This window comes from Lissotriton helveticus, chromosome 3_1 (genome assembly GCF_964261635.1).
Source record: "Lissotriton helveticus chromosome 3_1, aLisHel1.1, whole genome shotgun sequence".
Taxonomy (NCBI): Eukaryota; Metazoa; Chordata; class Amphibia; order Caudata; family Salamandridae; genus Lissotriton; species Lissotriton helveticus.
The window spans coordinates 180,798,533-180,818,085 of NC_136061.1; the positions used below are offsets into that span (position 1 = coordinate 180,798,533).

At 44.4% G+C, this 19,553-nt stretch overlaps 1 protein-coding gene across 1 annotated transcript in view; it reads right to left on the bottom strand.

The window, feature by feature from the left end:
* Positions 1–19,553, bottom strand: part of LOC144824465 (uncharacterized) — a 304,812-nt gene that overhangs the window by 200,503 nt on the left and 84,756 nt on the right. The window lies entirely within an intron of this gene.

The window sequence follows — 19,553 nt, forward strand, 5'->3', positions numbered from 1 at the left end:
TGCTGGACAGACTGCAGTATGCAGCCCACACACATATTAATGTCGACATATACTGCTGGGGGTGGTAGTGTAGTGGACAGTGGACGCAACTATGTCACCGCAGGCGTAAGACCTTGGACATGTAGCTTTGTTGTCACCTACTCAATACTTAAGAGGAGTGGACTGGGATGTCTTACGCAGGTCCAGCGTGGGTGTGTAAATGATAATTGCGGGGCCCTGGGCATGGTTCAGTACAGGAAATGTGCAAATGCATGTGTCTCTGTTGCAGCGTGGGTCTCCGTTGTGGGGTGTAGATGGGAATCAAACACCCACGTATGTGATCTAGTTTGGCTTCCATGAGCTCTGACCCTACCCGCACCTGTTCGACCTCCTCCTTTTAGCATTCTGACAGCTGGCATTGGAATGCCATGTGTGCCTCGGTGAAGTGTTGGGAGCCAGCAGTGCTGGCAGGTGCTTCCTGCTGTGTGGTCTGTGCAGGGGCTGGGGTCTCCTCTATGTAGCTTGGATGCCCTGCTCCTGGGGATTGGTTGCCTAGGATGTCCATGAGCTGTTGAGGGGGGCGGTGTCTAAGGTGTGGTGGTCCTCTTCAGCATCACTGATGAGTTGTTTGGTCTGCTCTGCTGGAGGTGTTGTTTGTTACTCTGCAATGTGAGGGGGCGATGCATGTGGACATTGTGTTGACATGTATGTTGGTGTATTGTTCTCATTTACATGCAGACTCTATGACATTGTAACTGTTTGGGAGGTGCTAGATTTTGATGAGGGACAGTGGACATTTGAACTACATAATGGATGTGAGGTTGTACGCGTACAATTCCATCTCACACTTTCATGCTATGTTAGATGTAATTGGCCTGTTTCTGCGCATTAGCAGACCCAGTTGTGTCCTCTGTTCTGCAGTGTCGGGTTGCACATAGTACTACATTGTCGTCAATGTGGATGTGCTGTTATTGCTATGTGTGTGTGATGCAGTGTGCCACGGGGATCAGGAACATGAGCCAGGGTCATTGTGGGTGTGCAGTGTGCTACACATTGTTGTGCATGTGTGCCATTGTGCCCATCTCCCCCCGTCCCCCCAGTCCCTGGTCGTTACTCACCCTGTTGATGTTGTGTCAGGTCCTATTGAGCTGTGTCCGGACTACCAACTCCTTGCATCGTCTCCACACTGATGACTGTGGCCTCCATTTCCTCCAGCTCCTCTTGTGGCGAAGGACTCCCACCTTCTGTCCCAGTTGCTGCCCTTCTGTTGGCAGCAGGTTTGTGCTTGGCTTGGCTTTTCACATCATGCCAGCACCTCTTGGCCTCCTCCATTGGCCTCTTCGACACTCCGACTGCATTCATGTTTGTCTAATTGTAGATCATTTGATGGTAGTGTTCTGTCACGTCCGTGACGCTGATCTGGTTTTCCTGAGGACTGCACCCCGTCTTCCTCTCCCTCCGACCCTGTTGTTCCATTCAGATGGTCTGTGGGGCTTCTGGGGTTCACGGTGACCTCTGCACTAGGTCCGAGTGCATCCATAGTGCTAAGCAGTTTCTTTTTGTTTCCCTTTGTTTTTGTTCTGCTTTTATGGTGCCCTTTCCCGCTTAACGAGTGGGGATTGCAGGCCTGTCACTGGTTTTCTCTGCTTTTTGTATCGCAATTGGCCTCATCGCAGGTTTTTCTGCGTTCATGTTTTGCATTTTTGCGGCGTCGCGTTGACTTTATCGTGGGCATTTGCTGCGTTATCGTGAGCCCATCGCATGGTACCGCCGTGTTGAGAACACAACGCTAACACAGCGTTATTTTCCCACGATAGACTGCAATGTGAAGAGTTGCGTTAAGCTACTTTTGCGGTAATTATCACACGTTCTTGAGAATATCCCTCATTGACTCTAAAGCCTGTGTTGCAGGCTGCCAATGCTTCCTCCGAGAACTTCTGTTTGCAAGAAAAACAGCAGCCTGTTTTCTTTGCAAGTATATATATATATATATATATATATATATTCTGCCCTTTCAAAATAAATACTTTCTGAAAATATATTACAATGAGAAACCTTCGCCTGAAAGACATTTCTGATTGCGCAAAGCGGACAGAAATGGCGTTAGTCACACAATCAGAGCCAAGGCTGGTTCTTGAAACGAAAAGACATAACAAATAAGTACCAGTTCCCAGAAGGGTCCCTTGGGCTATGCATAATTTTGTCTGTTTGTGGAAAATGCCTGCTTGGTGACATAACATTACTCTTTTAGAGTTAGATGAGTGAGTGGGGAGAGACCTTAACCTGTCTGATGCCGGCCATGCCTTTCTCCAAACTCCTGATAGCTACTTACAAATGAACAGATTTCTGTGTCTCCCAAGGAGTCCCCTTATAGATTTGTAGTTCCTTCTAGTCTCTTTCCACACCAACACCCCCCCTCCATCCCCGAATATCACAAAGCCATCAGTAACGGGGTAAACGGGGGGACGGGGCCTGTGGCTTGACTTTTGGTCCCAAGGTTCCCTTTGCACTCCGAGGGACTGTGTTTATGGGAAAGTGATCATTTTTGTACATGAAATCGCATGCATATAACACTGAAATGCAAACAGCTGATTTGTAAAATCAGGTCAAGTGCCTTACATTTAAAAAATGAAAATGCTCCTATTTCAAAATTTAAATGTTTTGCAATGCATTTGTTTGGAATGTTTTCTCAGTCTGTGATTATTGTTTTATTCTGTCATCACCGCTCAATGGCCGGGTCTCAAGGGGTCTGAGCACCGGCAGTTTTTTAAAGGGGGCCTCGAAACGGGTCTTATCGGGCTCTGTTTTGAGCCCTGGCACAGGCGGTCTGTTTTTTCCGGACTGCAGTGACAGCACTTTGCTGTCACAGAAGTACGGAAAAAAGTGCCAGGGCACAAAACAGCCCGATAGAGACCCATTTCCAGACAGCAGGCACATGGATGTGCGCTGCTCACACTGCTCACTTTTTCACAAGCGGAGAAGTTAGGGCATGAGGTCATGCCAGGTGAGCGTTGTGGGGGGAAGGGAAATCCTTTAAAGAGTCATTTTCTTTTTTTTTGTCTGTTTTTGAAACGCACCAGCAGGAACATTGTAGTAGTGTTAACAGGGCTTTAAGTGGAAGCTTTTTCAATATTATATATTACAAGCCACAGTTGCAGCTTATTTATCTTGTGCAACTAATAACCATTGACAAAGCCAATAGTCCTGACTGGTTGTAGGTATGATGTTACTTGTTGTAACATATATGTATTCAAAAAGGACTAGCCTATTGTGAACATTTACAGGACTCAGAACTGTATGAATAGGGGTGAACCATTAGGTTTTTTCATGAAGCCCTCACCCACAAACCTGGTTGGTGGCATGTTTCATCATCGGGCCCACCCAGTGACACCGAATGTGTCCCGGGTGTGCTTCGATGCCTGATTACAGCGGAGCAGGTATGTAACTGAGTGTGCAGTGTGGTGACCTGAAAAGTGAAGATTAAAATGCTATACAGTGGTCCCAGTACCCGAGTGAAAATTATATTTTAATAACCGGGCCTCTGTTAGCGTTTAAAACAAGGCTGGTGGATGTAATGGGAGTACAAGTTAAGACCTCCAAGTGTGGTCTACATGTTTCAGCCAGAGCCTTTAAATTACGCTGGCTTTCCTCAGGACCGTAACAAAGTGAAAGTACAATTTAAAACTTAAGTGAGTGTGTAATTTAAACTATGTGAAGCACTCACTAAGGTGCTGTAAGTGTGGGAGAGGGGATTCTCTCACCAAGCATACCTGGACATACAACATGTCTGACAGAACGGAACATACAAGAAAAGAATCTTAGCATGATTGCTTAATTTCACAATGATCAAGAAGAATTGCCGATTTTAAGTGCAGCGTGAACGGCTATAAAATGCGGCAAAGGTGTAACAGTACTGGTGGTACTGTTAGCGTGATAGTTATCGGGATATATGTATAGGTTTGGTGAGCTAGAGAGCGAGAGCATCACACACAATCTGTGTTTTGGAGCATGTATGGAAAAGTATTCTTACACTGGCGTTTTGCCGTGAATGCCCCCAGGAGAGATCTGGCAGAGGGGTTGTATGACGTTACAACGCATACTTTTACAACGCACACCGTTACAATGCATTTTTACAACGCAATATCCATTACAACGCATTCCATTACAACGCATGCCATTACAACTAATTTTTAAAAACTACCTTTACAACGCATTCCATTACAACGCATACTACCTTTACAACGCATACCATTACAATGCATAACATTACATTGCATGTATGGTGAGTATTGGATAGTGTAGGGATAAAAATTACTATTCTAACTCCAGGGGGTGCAACAGTAGGGTAAGTGTTGGATAGTGTAGGAGTAAAAATTACTATTCAAACTTCAGGGGGTGCAACAGTAGGGTAAGTGTTGGATGGTAATGTTATGCGTTGTAATGGTATGCGTTGTAATGGCTGCATTGTAATGACATGCGTTGTAATGGTATGCGTTGTAGTGTCATGTGTTGTAATGGTTGCGTTGTAATAGCATGCATTGTAATGGTAGTGCTTTGTAAAAGTTGCGTTATAAAGGTTGTTCCCCGGCAGAGGTATGACCCTAGAGGGAGAAACGGGCCAGTGGTGGTGAGCGACCTGCAAGGAAAAGAGAGCTTACCCGGGAAAGGTTTTTGATGTGAAAATAGTCCTGCACTACAACCCTGTAGTTTCGGGACCTTCCCCATGACAACGCCCATTGCCAGTGCACAGGCTAGTCCTTTTTGATTACATATAAATCCCTGGGGATACGGACTAGCTACCTAGTCCTCTCTCTCTTCCTTGATACACGCCACTTGTTGTATCATATCTGGATGCAATGACAGGAACAGCAAAATACAAGTAGGGCAGCACGCTATGCTAAACACAGATTTTTAGCGTAAGTGTTGTAAAGCCACGCCCTTAATTACATCGGCCACGCCCCTTTGAGAGCCCCCAGTTTTTTCATCCCACTTAAAACCCTGTGCTGGGACCAGGCTAGGTTAAGTACCAGGCAGGGTAGGGCCGGCATGGTCAAGAAAACCATGAAAAAGGGTGCAGCAGGTGCAGTATACCAGGGGCTGGAGCTGCTGCAGGTTCAGTATGTGTGGTTTGCAAGATTCACTACTAATAGTAGATGAAGGGATGCAAAGCCCTCAGCTACGAGCATTAAGTTAATTAATAATACTTAAAGAAACAGTGCTGGGACTAGATGAAAGAAGAGTGAGCCTGGGCAGTGGAGGAACAATGTTGTAAATAGAGATGTGAGTGCCTAGATGGGCCAGAAAAGAGGCAGTTTGTGGATACTCTGCTCTTTGCATGAAAAGTAATGAAAAAGCTACGTACCTTCGGTAATCTTTCTGATAGACACTCTATTTACCTGCTGGCTCGTCAGCTCTGAATAGTCTATGCGGCAGGCAGGATCCACAAAATTCTGACCTAGCTCTCCGGTGCCTGTAGGGGGCACACGCTCTGTCTCAATGCCTTAAGTGAAGTCTTGGTGACATCACTGGAGCTATACAGCACCCCTATCAGTGCCCTAATATCAGTTCTAATCTGTTTATAAACCCATATGTCAAGGCAGGGAAGAGAATAACATCTACAACGAAACAAGGGCGGTGCAATAAACAAAATTGGCATTTTTTTAATAAGGGTGGAGTGCTAGGATAAGGAAGGAATCTAGAAGTAGATACAGTATCCATCAGAAAGATGGTAAGTACCTTATCCTTCGGATCGATACTTCTAGCTGTATTGCTCAGATTTGAATAGATTCCCATGCAACACCAACTAGAAGGTGGGTCTGAAGGAAATTCAAATGAGGGAATCCTGTAGGACCAAGCACACACAGTGGCCATCCCTCCTAACCTTTGAATCAAAAAAATAGTGCACGGTAAAGGTGAGGTGGGAAGCCTACATCGGATCTTGACATATGTCTACTATTGTCACTCCTCTAGCCAAATACACTGTTGAAGACTCTTCCTGGTGGAATGGGATTGGTCCCCCTCAGGCATGTTTTCATCACCAGTGTGCAGCAGATCTTGATGTATGACAATGTCGAGCTAGAAAGTGTTCTCTGTTGAACCATCTTGCCTTACTTGTTACCTCTGTACCCAATAAAGAGCTGATCATCAGACCTGCTTTCTTTCGTACGGCTAATGTAATAACTACACGCTAGGGTCCAGCCTATCCAGCCACCGCCTCCTCTGTTGAGTGGGTCGGCGAGTAGAGGGTGAGTAAGGTGATAAATTAAAAATAGGAAGGAAAGCTTACTTTGTTTACAGTACAAGCTTATCTGGGAGGAGGCACTTGAAGGGCAGCCAACCATTAAGGCTTGAAGCTCGCAAATGCGACAAGCTGAGATCACACAACTTAGAACGGTTTTAAAAGTCAATAGGCATAACTAACAACTCTGTAGGGGCTCAAACGAAGCACACATCAAGAAGGTCAAAACTAAATTCACACCTAATTGCGGTATAACACAAGCAACTGTTGGAAATATGTTCTTAAACCCTTTAAAAAGCTGATGACCACCAGTGACCTGAACAAAGAAGGTTGGTCTGGGAGACACAAAACAGCTGACAGATTCGCAGTGACCACTTTGACTGTACCAGCTTCACAGACTTGCTGGGATAAGGTCATTGGAAGTGAAGAATGTGGGTCAAAAATTATTTCAAATGATCAATTGTCTGCCTGAACACCATCTCACAAACTTCCATCTCCCTAAATAGACCGACTTAGTCATGGGGTGATGAGCTGACAGGATCTATTCGACCACTGAAAAAGAACTCAGTTGACCCCGCTCAATGTCCATGCATGAAGCTGTAGTTCTGAAGTATCTTAATCTGAAATAATGTTGGATTAAATCCACTAAAATTACATCAATGAGGTATGAAGTTGTTTCCCCTGTTTGAAGATGTATTTAACTATTAGCTATCATTAGGTGTACAAAAAATTCATTTGGGAGCAACTGTAAAATGTACTGCTCTGCACCAATTCCACTGCTCCTTCAAGCAGCAGGACAACCAACTCTTGCTGATGTAGATCACCCACAGATGGAAGGGAATGCTGTATAGGGATATGAGGGTGGGGGATGCTGCTGTAAGGTAACGTTATTGCCCTTTTCTACAATCTGCAGAACCCATTGGTTTGAAATGATGGCTCTTCAGGGCCGTAGAAAAGATGATACCTATCATTCCACCGGCTTAACATGCTCCTTAGCAAACAAGCTACTGTGACTTCCCTAGTGGTGTGGGGAGGAGGAGGAGGAGGATGATGAAGCCTGGGCCGGGAGGGTGCATTGCCTCTGTCCCAGTATTGCCGAATGAGGGGGCTTTGTTGATGCTAGCCACCTGGGGTGGACTAGCATTGCCTGAATAGAAAACTCCTGCAGAAGGCCCTGTGTCTATGAAAAGAATACATGACTAAAGCCAAGGATCTTGCAGTGGCTCTATCCTCTTCAAACAATTTCAGTGCTTCTGCGTTCTGATCAAAGAATCACTTGTTGTCAAATACCATATCAATTAGTGTGTTCTTAGCATCCACTGAGAACCCTGCCTAGTACAGCCAGGTCCAACGGCACTGAGATCTGAACAGGGTTGGCATTGGAAGTACTGCTGGGATCGCCATCAGAACGGAAATCAGGGAAGACAACTCCATCAGATGGCCAAAACCCGATGGCGTCAGGTGAAACTTGTTTGGTACGAGAGGAACACTAGGTGCCAAAGGAGGGACGCAGAAAAGAGCCCCAAATCGCCCCAGGGAGGCAACAGACATACCAGAGGGGACTGCAGATCTCCAGAAAATGTACGGCATTGCCTGAAGGAAAAAACGGGTCCAGTAACTCTGGGTATGCCGGCTATGGTAACATCATAGTTGCTGTATTATATGGTGTGCTTGCGTGTCCTCACTGTGTAATATGCTCACAATACCACCTCGGGTCCAGTCAGGCTTGTTTGTTAAACCATAGCTCAAACCTGGGCAGCTGTGACTTTGAGCAGTACGGCTTAAACAAGGGAACAACTGTAAAGCATTCAGAAGAACCAAAAATATGAAATAAGAAAGGCACACAACACAAAAGAATTCAGAGGCCAATTTATAAAAATAGATCTTATTTTGAGGGAGGCATGGCCAGCAACAAGAGGAAATGGCCGCACACTAGCGCGGCTCCGAAACCCACACCCTGTTTCCTGTCAATATACGTACAATATCCGGCTGAAAAGACACATATCCGATGGTATTAGCCCCATGAATCCACGGGCTACAAAATAAACTGGTTGGGATCGATGAGTCACCATGTGAAGGTGAAGAGAAAAGCACCCTGGTGGCGGCGAAGGCAATAAACAAAATGGCAGCACCTGGAGCTCCGCCTGTCCCATAGCGAAGCGAGAAAGAAACCTGACCGGAAACATAGGAGCCTACGAATGGCCGACGGACAAGAAAAAGTCAGCGAGAGCGGGCTGTGGTGGCAGGGTAACAACAACAAAAAATCTGTGGGTCTGAAAAGCTCAATATATAGGTGTTTTACAAAGTTGAGAACAAAAATACAGTAAATTTACACCAATACAGGAGTCAAATTGAAACAAACCCATACAGGTGTTACTAAGAGAAGTAGATTCCCATCAGTCACCGAAGTGATATGTTATCATCATGTGGGAAACTCCTCTATACCTCCTAGTTATAAAAGGGAGGTATTCACAGATCGATGAATATAGTCTGTGAAAAAAAATAGAATATAGTGCTGGTGATATTGCAGTGCAGTGAAAGGATTAAAATTTGATAACCAATAGGACATTTTTTATTTATTAGGTATCCTTTGGTATCAACATTAAAATAGAAAATGTGCAAGAACACCCTAATAGATGTGTGGGAGTTCTATTATTGTAGTCAACATGTTTCAGCCAAATGTGGCTTTCTTCAGGACCAATTGTTGACAAACTACTGCACATATAGTGAATAATCAAGGAAAGAAATGTACAACCTTGAGCACAATAATTATTTGGCGGCTTGGGCATAAGTGTGAACTCCTGTAAAACAAAATTTTAAAAAATTAGTTTTGTCAAAAAATGGTGCAACATACAGCCAAATTGTCTCAACGATGAAAACACCAAAGAATCACATTGCAAAAAATATGCGTGTCAACTAAGATCAAATAATGGGCATTCAATCAAAGGACAGGGATTAACCTTACCCGTTGCAAATCGGGAGGATACTCACCGCTCCTGGCAACTGCTCAGGGCGTGAGGCAACGCTCTGAAAAAAGAGAAGGGAGACTGATTATAGTAACCCAATTGAATATGATATGTCGTGTGGTATCAGATGAAAAGAAGAAAAAAAGAAAATACTAAGGAAGTATTTGTTGCAATTCAAGCAGAAGGTTTTGATTTTACAAAAAGGAAAGGAAGTAACTCTTTAAAAAGTGAAAATAACAAAGAGTAACTTCCATCCAATTGGACATAAGAATACGCATAGGTATTCTAGAATGGTAAAAGCAGCGTGAAGATGAGTGCTGAGGTTCTTACCTATTCCGTCGCTACCCCGGACTGGAACCTGAGAGTCACCGGCGGTGACGTCCTGTACGAGGTAGCCGTTTAAATATTGTGTACAATTAAGTAAATTAGAAATATCTGTGAAGCTCTAAGCGTACCGCGGTCACGTGGTTACTAGACCGCCAATCGGGTAGCGTAATCACACAGGACTACAAAAATACATCACTAGTGTCGGGATTTGTAGTTCGAAGAGCGCAATATTTCTTGATGTTAGAACACAAAGATTTATGTTTCAAAGAAACGTAAAAATGGTCGCCTGCATGTTAGTAGTGTTAATAAAGGTTTCATGTGGTGCGACAAGGCCCGCAATATCAGGCTTGGATTACATGACCTGGAAAACGTCGATAGACTATGCCCTGTCCTAAGGAACTGCAAAACTACGTCAGAGACGTCGGGATTTGTAGTCAGGACCAAATAGCAGTGTTGGTGAGAGTGGGCCAAAGCACATATGTATATTTTGCATGTCAATTGCTCAGACACGTGCATATCAGTACTAATAGTATAACAGGTCTCCAGTACCGAAATGAACTTAACGAAATATGATGAGGTTTACTAACAAATTGAGAAAATAATTTTTAAAGAGACTGACAGCTGTCTCGAACCGTCGTCCACTCATGGTGAAAACTAAGTCTCAACATCGTGAGCTATATTCCTGCACTGTTCATAAGATGTAAAACTGAAGAGCTGTATGTCTTTAAGAAAAGGTGTTTTGGGCAGAGGGCCTATACACTATTTATTCAATGAAAAGGGTATTTGAAAAAATCTAGAAGGAACAAAATTCGGAGGGAGGTCCGCATGATTTCATCATTTAGACCATCGATATTGCTTCCCAATTTAAATATCCAGCGCTGTTCCTTTCTAAATAAGAAATTGGCTATGTCACTGATGTGTGAGGTATATAAGGCATTTCTAGCACTGTCCAGCTCATCTTCTCAGGTTTGTGTTTCAGTTCAAGAAAATGATTGGTCAAGCGTGTAGCCTGTTTCTTACAGCGGATGGTGCTCTTATGTTCCCCTATCCTCTGCTTGACTTTCCGTGTTGTCATCCCTACATACTTTTTCGAGCAAGGGCAAGTAATTAAATAAATTACCCACTCACTGTTACAATTAGTGTGTTTAGATTGCCTCCATGGCCGAGAGGTACCAATGTCAATTTCAGTCATATGTTTGGTTTGTGGACATACTGAGCAGGTGCCACATGGATAATGTCCCTGTATTGCTGGCATAGTCCAAAGAGTGTTCTGTATAGGAGTAGTAGTATTGCGTGGTCGTGTATGTACTAACCAATCTCGCAAGTTTTTCCCTCTTTTAAACACAGGTCAGCTGTTAACACCTTTAATACGCACTCTAACCATATCCAAAAAATTGTGCATAGCCACTGTTGCATTCTGAATACAGGGAGTAACAAAATTCCACCACCCTTGTTCTCCTTTAAAAGAGGGAAAAACTTGCGAGATTGACCAATCATTTTCTTGAACTGAAACACAAACCTGAGGAGATGCGCTGGACAGTGCTAGAAATGCCTTATATACCCTCACACATCAGTGACATAGCACATTTCTTATTTAGAAAGGAACAGCGCTGGATATTTAAATTGGGAAGCAATATCGATGGTCTAAATGATGAAATCATGTGGACCTCCCTCTGAATTTTGTTCCTTCTAGATTTTTTCAAATACCCTTTTCATTGAATAAATAGTGTATAGGCCCTCTGCCCAAAACACCTTTTCTTAAAGACATACAGCTCTTCAGTTTTACATCTTATGAACCGTGCAGGAATATAGCTCACAATGTTGAGACTTAGTTTTCACCATGAGTGGACGACGGTTTGAGACAGCTGTCAGTCTCTTTAAAAATTCTTTTCTCAATTTGTTAGTAAACCTCATCATATTTCGTTAAGTTCATTTCGCTATTGGAGACCTGTTATACTATTAGTACTGATATGCACGTGTCTGAGCAATTCACATGCAAAATATACATATGTGCTTTGGCCCACTCTCACCAACACTGCTATTTGGTCCTGACTACAAATCCCGACGTCTCTGACGTAGTTTTGCAGTTCCTTAGGACAGGGCAAAGTCTATTGACGTTTTCCAGGTCATGTAATCCAAGCCTGATATTGCCGGCCTTGTCGCACCACATTAAACCTTTATTAACACTACTAACATGCAGGCAACCGTTTTTACGTTTCTTTGAAACATAAATCTTTGTGTTCTAACATCAAGAAATATCGCGCTCTTCGAACTACAAATCCAGACACTAGTGACGTATTTTTGTAGTCCTGTGTGATTACGCTACCCGATTGGCGGTCTAGTAACCACGTGACCGCGGTACGATTAGAGCTTCACAGATGTTTCTAATTTACCTAATTGTACACAATACTTAAACGGCTACCCCGTACAGGACGTCACCGCCGGTGACTCTCAGGTTCCAGTCCGGGGTAGCGACGGAATAGGTAAGAACCTCAGCACTCATCTTCACGCTGCTTTTACCATTCTAGAATACCTATGCGTATTCTTATTCCCATTTGATGGAAGTTACTCTTTGTTATTTTCACTTTTTAAAGAGTTACTTCCTTTCCTTTTTGTAAAATCAAAACCTTCTGCTTGAATTGCAACAAATACTTCCTTAGTATTTTCTTTTTTTTTTCTTTTCATCTGATACCACACGACATATCAGATTCAATTGGGTTACTATAATCAGTCTCCCTTCTCTTTTTTCAGAGCGTTGCCTCACGCCCTGAGCAGTTGCCAGGAGCGGTGAGTATCCTCCCGATTTGCAACGGGTAAGGTTAATCCCTGTCCTTTGATTGAATGCCCATTATTTGATCTTAGTTGACACGCATATTTTTTGCAATGTGATTCTTTGGTGTTTTCATCGTTGAGACAATTTGGCTGTATGTTGCACCATTTCTTGACAAAACTAATTTTTTTAAATTTTGTTTTACAGGAGTTCACACTTATGCCCAAGCCGCCAAATAATTAGTGTGCTCAGGTATAAGGTTGTACATTTCTTTCCTTGATTATTCACTATATGTGCAGTAGTTTGTCAACAATTGGTCCTGAAGAAAGCCACATTTGGCTGAAACATGTCGACCACAATAATAGAACTCCCATACATCTATTAGGGTGTTCTTGCACATTTTCTCTTTTAATGTTGATACCAAAGGATACCTAATAAATACAATTTTTCCTATTGGTTATCAAATTTTAATCGTTTCACTACACTGCACTATCACCAGCACTATATCCTATTTATTTCACAGACTATATTCATCGATCTGTGAATACCTCCCTTTTATAACTAGGAGGTATAGAGGAGTTTCCCACATGATGACAACATATCACTTCGGTGACTGAAGGGAATCTACTTCTCTTAGTAACACCTGTATGGGTTTGTTTCGATTTGAATCCTGTATTGGTGTAAATTTACTGTATTTTTGTTCATAACTTTGTAAAACACCTATATATTGAGCTTTTCAGACCCACAGATTTTTTGTTGTTGTTATGTATTGACAGGGGATTCATCCACGCTGGTCTTTAAATGTCCCTTGGACCCTCCTGGTATCTGGTAATATATTTGTAGTGACAGGGTGCCCAACACAGCAAGGAAAGTGTTGAAGCAGCCGGAGGAAAAAGGAAATGGCAGTATGTCACTATCAGGACATGTTGCCCACACTAGTACATGTCCTACCTATTACTAATACTGCACCCTGCCCAGGGGAGTACCTTGGGCCTACAATAGGGGTGTCCTAGGTGTAAGAAAGGGGAAGGGAAAGGCCTGGCAAGTGGGTGCACTGGCCAGATCGACATGGCAGTTAACAAACTGCGCACAGCCACTGTGGTGGCAGGCCTGAGACATCTTTTCAGCGTTACTCCTGTGGGTGGCACACTCAGTGCTGCAGAACCCACTAGTGGCATTTGAATTACTAGCCCTGGCACACTCAGTGCACTTTACTAGGGACCTACTGGTAAAACAAATATATCAATCATGGATAACCAATCACAATAACAATTTACACAGAGAGCATATGCACTTTAGCACTGATTAGCTGTGGTAAAGTGACCAGAGTCCTATAGCTAACAACCATAGGTCAGAAAAAAAAAGATGGAAGAAGCAAAACGTTTGGGGATAACCCTGCACAAAGGGTCATTTCCAACACCCCACCAACTAAATTTGAGAACAACACAACCACTTTCTTTCCTGATTTCACCCTCAGAGTGCAGAAACATTGGCCAAGCTTCCTAGAAAAGAAGAAAGAGCACAGGGAAAAAGACATTAAATATGCAATGCTCTTCGCGGTGAAACTGCGGGTTGAAGCAGAAGACAAGGCATGGTTTTTCTCCACACTGGAAGAGGCTTGGGACTGGCTGAATGGTCGGTGTCAAGCTGGGACTTAAATCAAAGACGGACATTTGAGGCAGGAATGGAACCAGCCAAAACAACCTCACAATGCTCTCAAAGAATCAGATCAAGGGACCGCAGACTCTGAATTGAAATTAAAAGAGACTATGGAACTCTAGAAACGACAATGGTAAAGTTCAAGCAAGTGCACAAACACTTTGACACTCACGCTAGCACTGAACTAACATACACTGCTACTTACTTGGCTGGTGATATAAATACCTGTGGCAGACTCTTCAGAGTACTATGCCAAGACTGGTTATGTTCAACAGACTAATGCCACACCAATGGAAAGTGACTCGGGGTTGGCGATCAGAGCACAATTTGTACCACTGCCTCAAATAGGGTATGTGAGAGATTGGGTAGGGCCCAGCTCGACTTCAGGCCCCTTTTTAGGGAGGGTGGCAGGCACTCTGCATTGTTGGGTAAGTGGGTAGTTCAAAGTCGGTCGCGCAGGGCAGCAGGGTGGGGGGTATGTTTGGGTTAGGGAGGGTCTGTTTTAAGTTTGGTTGGGTCACAGGTCATGCACAGTCAACCTTAACTAGGAAGGTCTCACAGACACATGAAAGATCACATAGCTCCTACATCAACAAGTGGGTCCACTCAGGAGACATAGCCTCTGACATCAAAATAAAACTAACTGTGCCCCACCTAACAGTAAATACATCATACATGGTAGGAGAAGGTGATTGCCGGAAACACCTACTCGAACAATGGCTATTACACTCACTGAGAGCACGCTTAAGAGAGGGATAGTCCTGCAGTACCTCAAGCACCAATACCCTGATAAGAGTTTCAATGCAGGAAACTCACCCAGTAGGAAACAACTGCAAGGCCATGAATGGATGGGGCTTCAAATTAGTGGTACAAGCCAGTATTACATCAGGCTCCACGTAAACTGGCCTTTTAATCCTCAATACTCTCCCACTAATGACACAAAAGACGTGGGCTGACCCCCAGGGAAGATGTGCTGTCTTAGAGGCATTCTGGGAAGGGAAGCTGATCAACTTCATATCAGCATATGCCCTCCCGGCGCTCCATACATCTGCCCTCACTGACATAAGTAAACTAACCCTAGATTTGTCACTCAGAACCCTGGTATTAGGCGGAGACCTCAATATGACTCTGAATGAGCATACAGATAGGTGGCCACAATGTGCCCAACCCCATAACAAGACGCCATTATCGGTTTTCCTCAGTACCACGGGCCTGACAGATGTATGGGGCAACTTCAACCAACATTCATCACAATACACCTTTTACTCCGGAGCACATGAAAGTCTGTCCGGCTTTGACTACATACTGACAAACACGGCCACCCTCACTTTTGATAAATATCGACATAGGACCAACCTAAAACTAAATCCATGGCTCCTCAAAAATCCAAATATAATAGATAGACTCATACAACACGCCGATCACTATTTTAAGGAAAATGCGGGCTCGGTAGACTCAGCACAAATGTTATGGGAAGCATTCAAAACGATGCTAAAGAGCCAAGCACATGCGCTTGAGGTGGGACACAACGAAGAACGGAGGGGAAGAATAGAGCAATTAGAGCACAATATCCCAGAAGGCAAAGAGGAGTACATACAGGCCCCCAACGAGTCCAATAAGCACAAGTTAGACATCAAGAAATTCGAATATAAGGATCTTGTGACAGAGGCTGCCAAGGCCAAATATACAGCAGTCTAACACAAACTATATGAAACAGGGGCTATAGCAGGCAAACTTCCTAGCGATAACTAGGCGAGCGATGGGTTCCCATGTTACACATAAATGGTACCACTACCATCAAAGACACGCAAGAGATATCCACTACGAAAAACTATATGCACCAGCCATCGAAACCTACCCCGAAGACTCACCACAACTGTTAGCCAACATTCCCTTATTGACACTATCCCTGAAGACCAGGACTCACTTGAGGGAGACTCCACAGAAGAGGAAATTCGTCCAGCAATCGGTAATATTCAATCCAGGAAAGCGATGGTAACCCAATAGCCTCCCAATCGAATTCCTCAAAATCACGACATCCCAGGTTGCACCATATTTTTGTGACATGTTCCTAGGAAGTAACAAGAATGGGGCCCTTCCAGAAGGCCAAAGGTTGGCCTTCATGGTCGTTATACACAAAAAGGATAAACCAGCTGATAACTGTAACTCCTATCGGTCGCTCTCAATTAATAAATGCCGAGGCCAAGATCCTTGCAAAGATACTAGCGTCCCGCCTTGCCCCGATCATAACAAAAATGGTATATGCTGATCAATGGGGATTCATGCCTGGCCGCAACACGGCTCTGAATATACGCCAGCTACATAATGTTCTTGGTCTGAAAGACACAATTTAAGAAGACGCAGTGATACTCTCATTAAATGCAAGAATGGCATTCGATACGATCAAATGGCCATACCTCTTCAAGGTTTTGGAACGCATTGGATTTGGCCCAAAATTCCTAAAATGGGTTGGACTCCTCTACACAGACCTCAAAGGACAAGTTAAAGTAAACAACCACACTTCACAGGAGTTCCTGCTGGGGAGAGGTACACGGCAAGGGTGTCCTCTGTCATCGTTGATCTTCTCCCTAATGTTACAACCACTCGCAACCTGGCTAAGAGGCAATTGCCTAATCAGAGGGCCAGGAGGAAAGAATATCCCTGTACGCTTACGACATCTCATTATATCTTGCGTCAACAGCTAAATCAATTAACAGAACCCCCCACATCTTTACAAACTTGGGTAAATACTCAGGTTACACCCTTAAATGGTCCAAGTCTGTATTCTACACGCTCCCCGGCCCAAGCCCAAAGCTGCCACCCGACTATGCGGTGACAGCCGCAGTTGAGGGTTTCAGATACCTTAGGCTCTACATAACTCCCGACCCAGATTCACACAAATGTGGAATGCACCACCGGAACCAAGAATGGTTATGTCCATCCACTGATGATGTTATATAAACAGTTTCTTTATTCTTCGAATTCAATAAAATCACAGTCAAACAGTAGACACATTTTGTCCAACTGGTGTAGACTTCATCAGGGCTTTGCAAGTCAGTCTAATCATCTATATTGGTAGATCTTTAAAAGGTTGGAAGATAGTAAGGGCCTATAATCGTCCTATATGGAAACTGTTCTCTCCTGGATCCAGGGACAGTTGAAAGTGAAAAGGCTCCTGGGCTGTTTCAATGAAAGGAAAAGATCGTAAGTGTAAGCGTCCTCTTCAATGACGTTATCCCGACCCAGGACACTTCTTTACAAAAAAATCTCATGTGCCCTTTAAACCAATTGCTTTGGGATGGTAAAACCCCTCGCATTGCTACACACAAACTAACAAGAAACTGGTTTGATGGTGGGATAGCACTTCCCAATATACGATTATACTATTGGGCATCCAAACTGGCTGTCATCAACCACTGGGTCTACTACTCGCAGACTGAACCCGCCTACCAAATAGACAGGCACCTAACAGGGAAAGAAGGGTACAATAGGGCTCTATACACCAAACTCAAAAAGGACACTACAAAGGCCATCACAATTGACATATGGCACCAAACAAACAAATCACTAGGATGGCATGGGAAAATAGCCCAATCTTCGCCACTATGGACAGCCCATCAACTAGGTACATTAGGCAAACAGTCAGGGTTCGACAAATGGGACACCATTGACATTTCCACAGTAGGTAACCTATGGAAAAAGTGGAAAATACTTCGATTTTCAGAGGTACAAAAAGAGTACGACTTTGCATGCCAGGAAGTGTTCTGATACATGCAAATCTGCCACGCACTTATCACAGCCATTCCCAAACAGAGTGATGTACCAGAAGCATCCCCACTAGAAGACAGGCTACTGTCCGAACTCATGTCAAAAAAAGCAGTCACAATGACCTACCAAAAACTATGCAATAATCTATCTGACCCACTCCTGCAACTCTGAGAAAGGTGGCAAGATGAGATTGGGCCGCAGGAAGACGATGAGTGGCAATCCGCGCTAATGTCCGCCCGAAAGGTAGCCATACTGCTTAAACTCCATATCATTCAACTCAAAGTATTACACAGAAAATACCTGAGAGCTGCACAATTGGCCAAAATAGGATGCAGGGAGGACACACAATAGCTTAGACATTGTTCAAAGGAGGCAACATTTTATCATGGCATATGGGGCTGCCCAAATATCATGCCACTCTGGGAATTTTAATCTGAAGAAAAATTATTGTTTGAACAAAACCCCTTGCAGGCACCTTATACCTGATGCTCTGGGAAAACACCACACAGAAGATGCAAAACGTGATTGAAAAATAAATTCACTTAACCCCAAGGTTGGGACTCCTCAACATATGGGATGCAACCATATAGCACCAATGGGTCACACTAGGATTCACACTAATCAAACACAATATAGTCATGCAATAGGGTGCACGCAAAACGACTACAGTGAGGGGATGGGCGAATGACATGGATAAATGCATGATTGCAGAGAAGGAAGTCTTTAAAGAAGAGGCTGTCCCAAAAAATGGGATAAGAAGTGGGGAAAATGGAACTCATACCAAGGAGAGATCTGTATCTCCCCATGACCGAGCTAGAAGAGATAGTAGGGGCATGAACCGAAGCACAGCCCTGAATGATTTGCCCCCTTTTTTCCTCCGTTTCGTTACGAAAACCACCTGTGCTGGCTAGATTCTTGAGCCTGGCATGGAAGGTGTCAGGGGATTCTTCGGGTAGTTGACGTGCCTGGCGAAAGATGAAGCGCTCATAGTCTTGGTTCGCCATTGGCTCAAAATATCCTGTGAGGGCTTTGATAAGAGTAGTGTGGATCTTGGACGTGGCTTCTGGGACTGACTTGGTGATGATATATATGTCTTTTCCTCACAAATGGAGGAGCATGGCACGTTTGTGGTCCCTGTTTACCTTCATGGCTTCAAAGAAGAGGAGTGCCCCCCCCCACTCCTTCCACCTGGGTGCCTGTGTTGATAGGGCCCTTCCACTACAAACGGCTCAATCGGCGGTATGGATGCCATGGTACGTGTCAGAGGCCATGACAGGAGCGGGTGTCTGTGGTCAAACTGGATGCACTGGCCTGTGCAATTCACTAGTCCTTCACACCAACCTGAGTGGTGGGCACACCGTGACGCCGGGCGGCGTGTTAGCTGAAGTCTGAGCAGGCACCTGAATCCTCAGGGCGCACATGGTGGCCTGCGTGATCCCTCACAGTTTGTGTGTGCGAAACGGCTCTCCCCCTCAGTGTTGTGCGGGTCCTGTGAGACGCTGGAGAGCTCTCACCTGGTGTCGCACATCGTGACCCGGAACAGTCTGCTACCGCTGCCGGTAAGGGTGCCGCTGGGGGGGCTGCACCGGGGATGAGCCTCAGCACGTCGCGGGCGAGGCGATGCACGCTCCATGGCACGAGCACTGCACAGCAAGGAGCCTACGATTGCGGCCACCACGGAGCAGGGGCAGGGCTCGACCGCACTCGTCGCCAAAATGTTGTGTTGTGGGGTGTGCAGATGCCAGCACTTCCGCCGCTTGGCGCATATGTGGGTGTGGGCTGCAACAAAATAGATAAATCAATAGATCGGAGAAGCACTCCTTATTTTTCTTCAAGGTAAGAACTA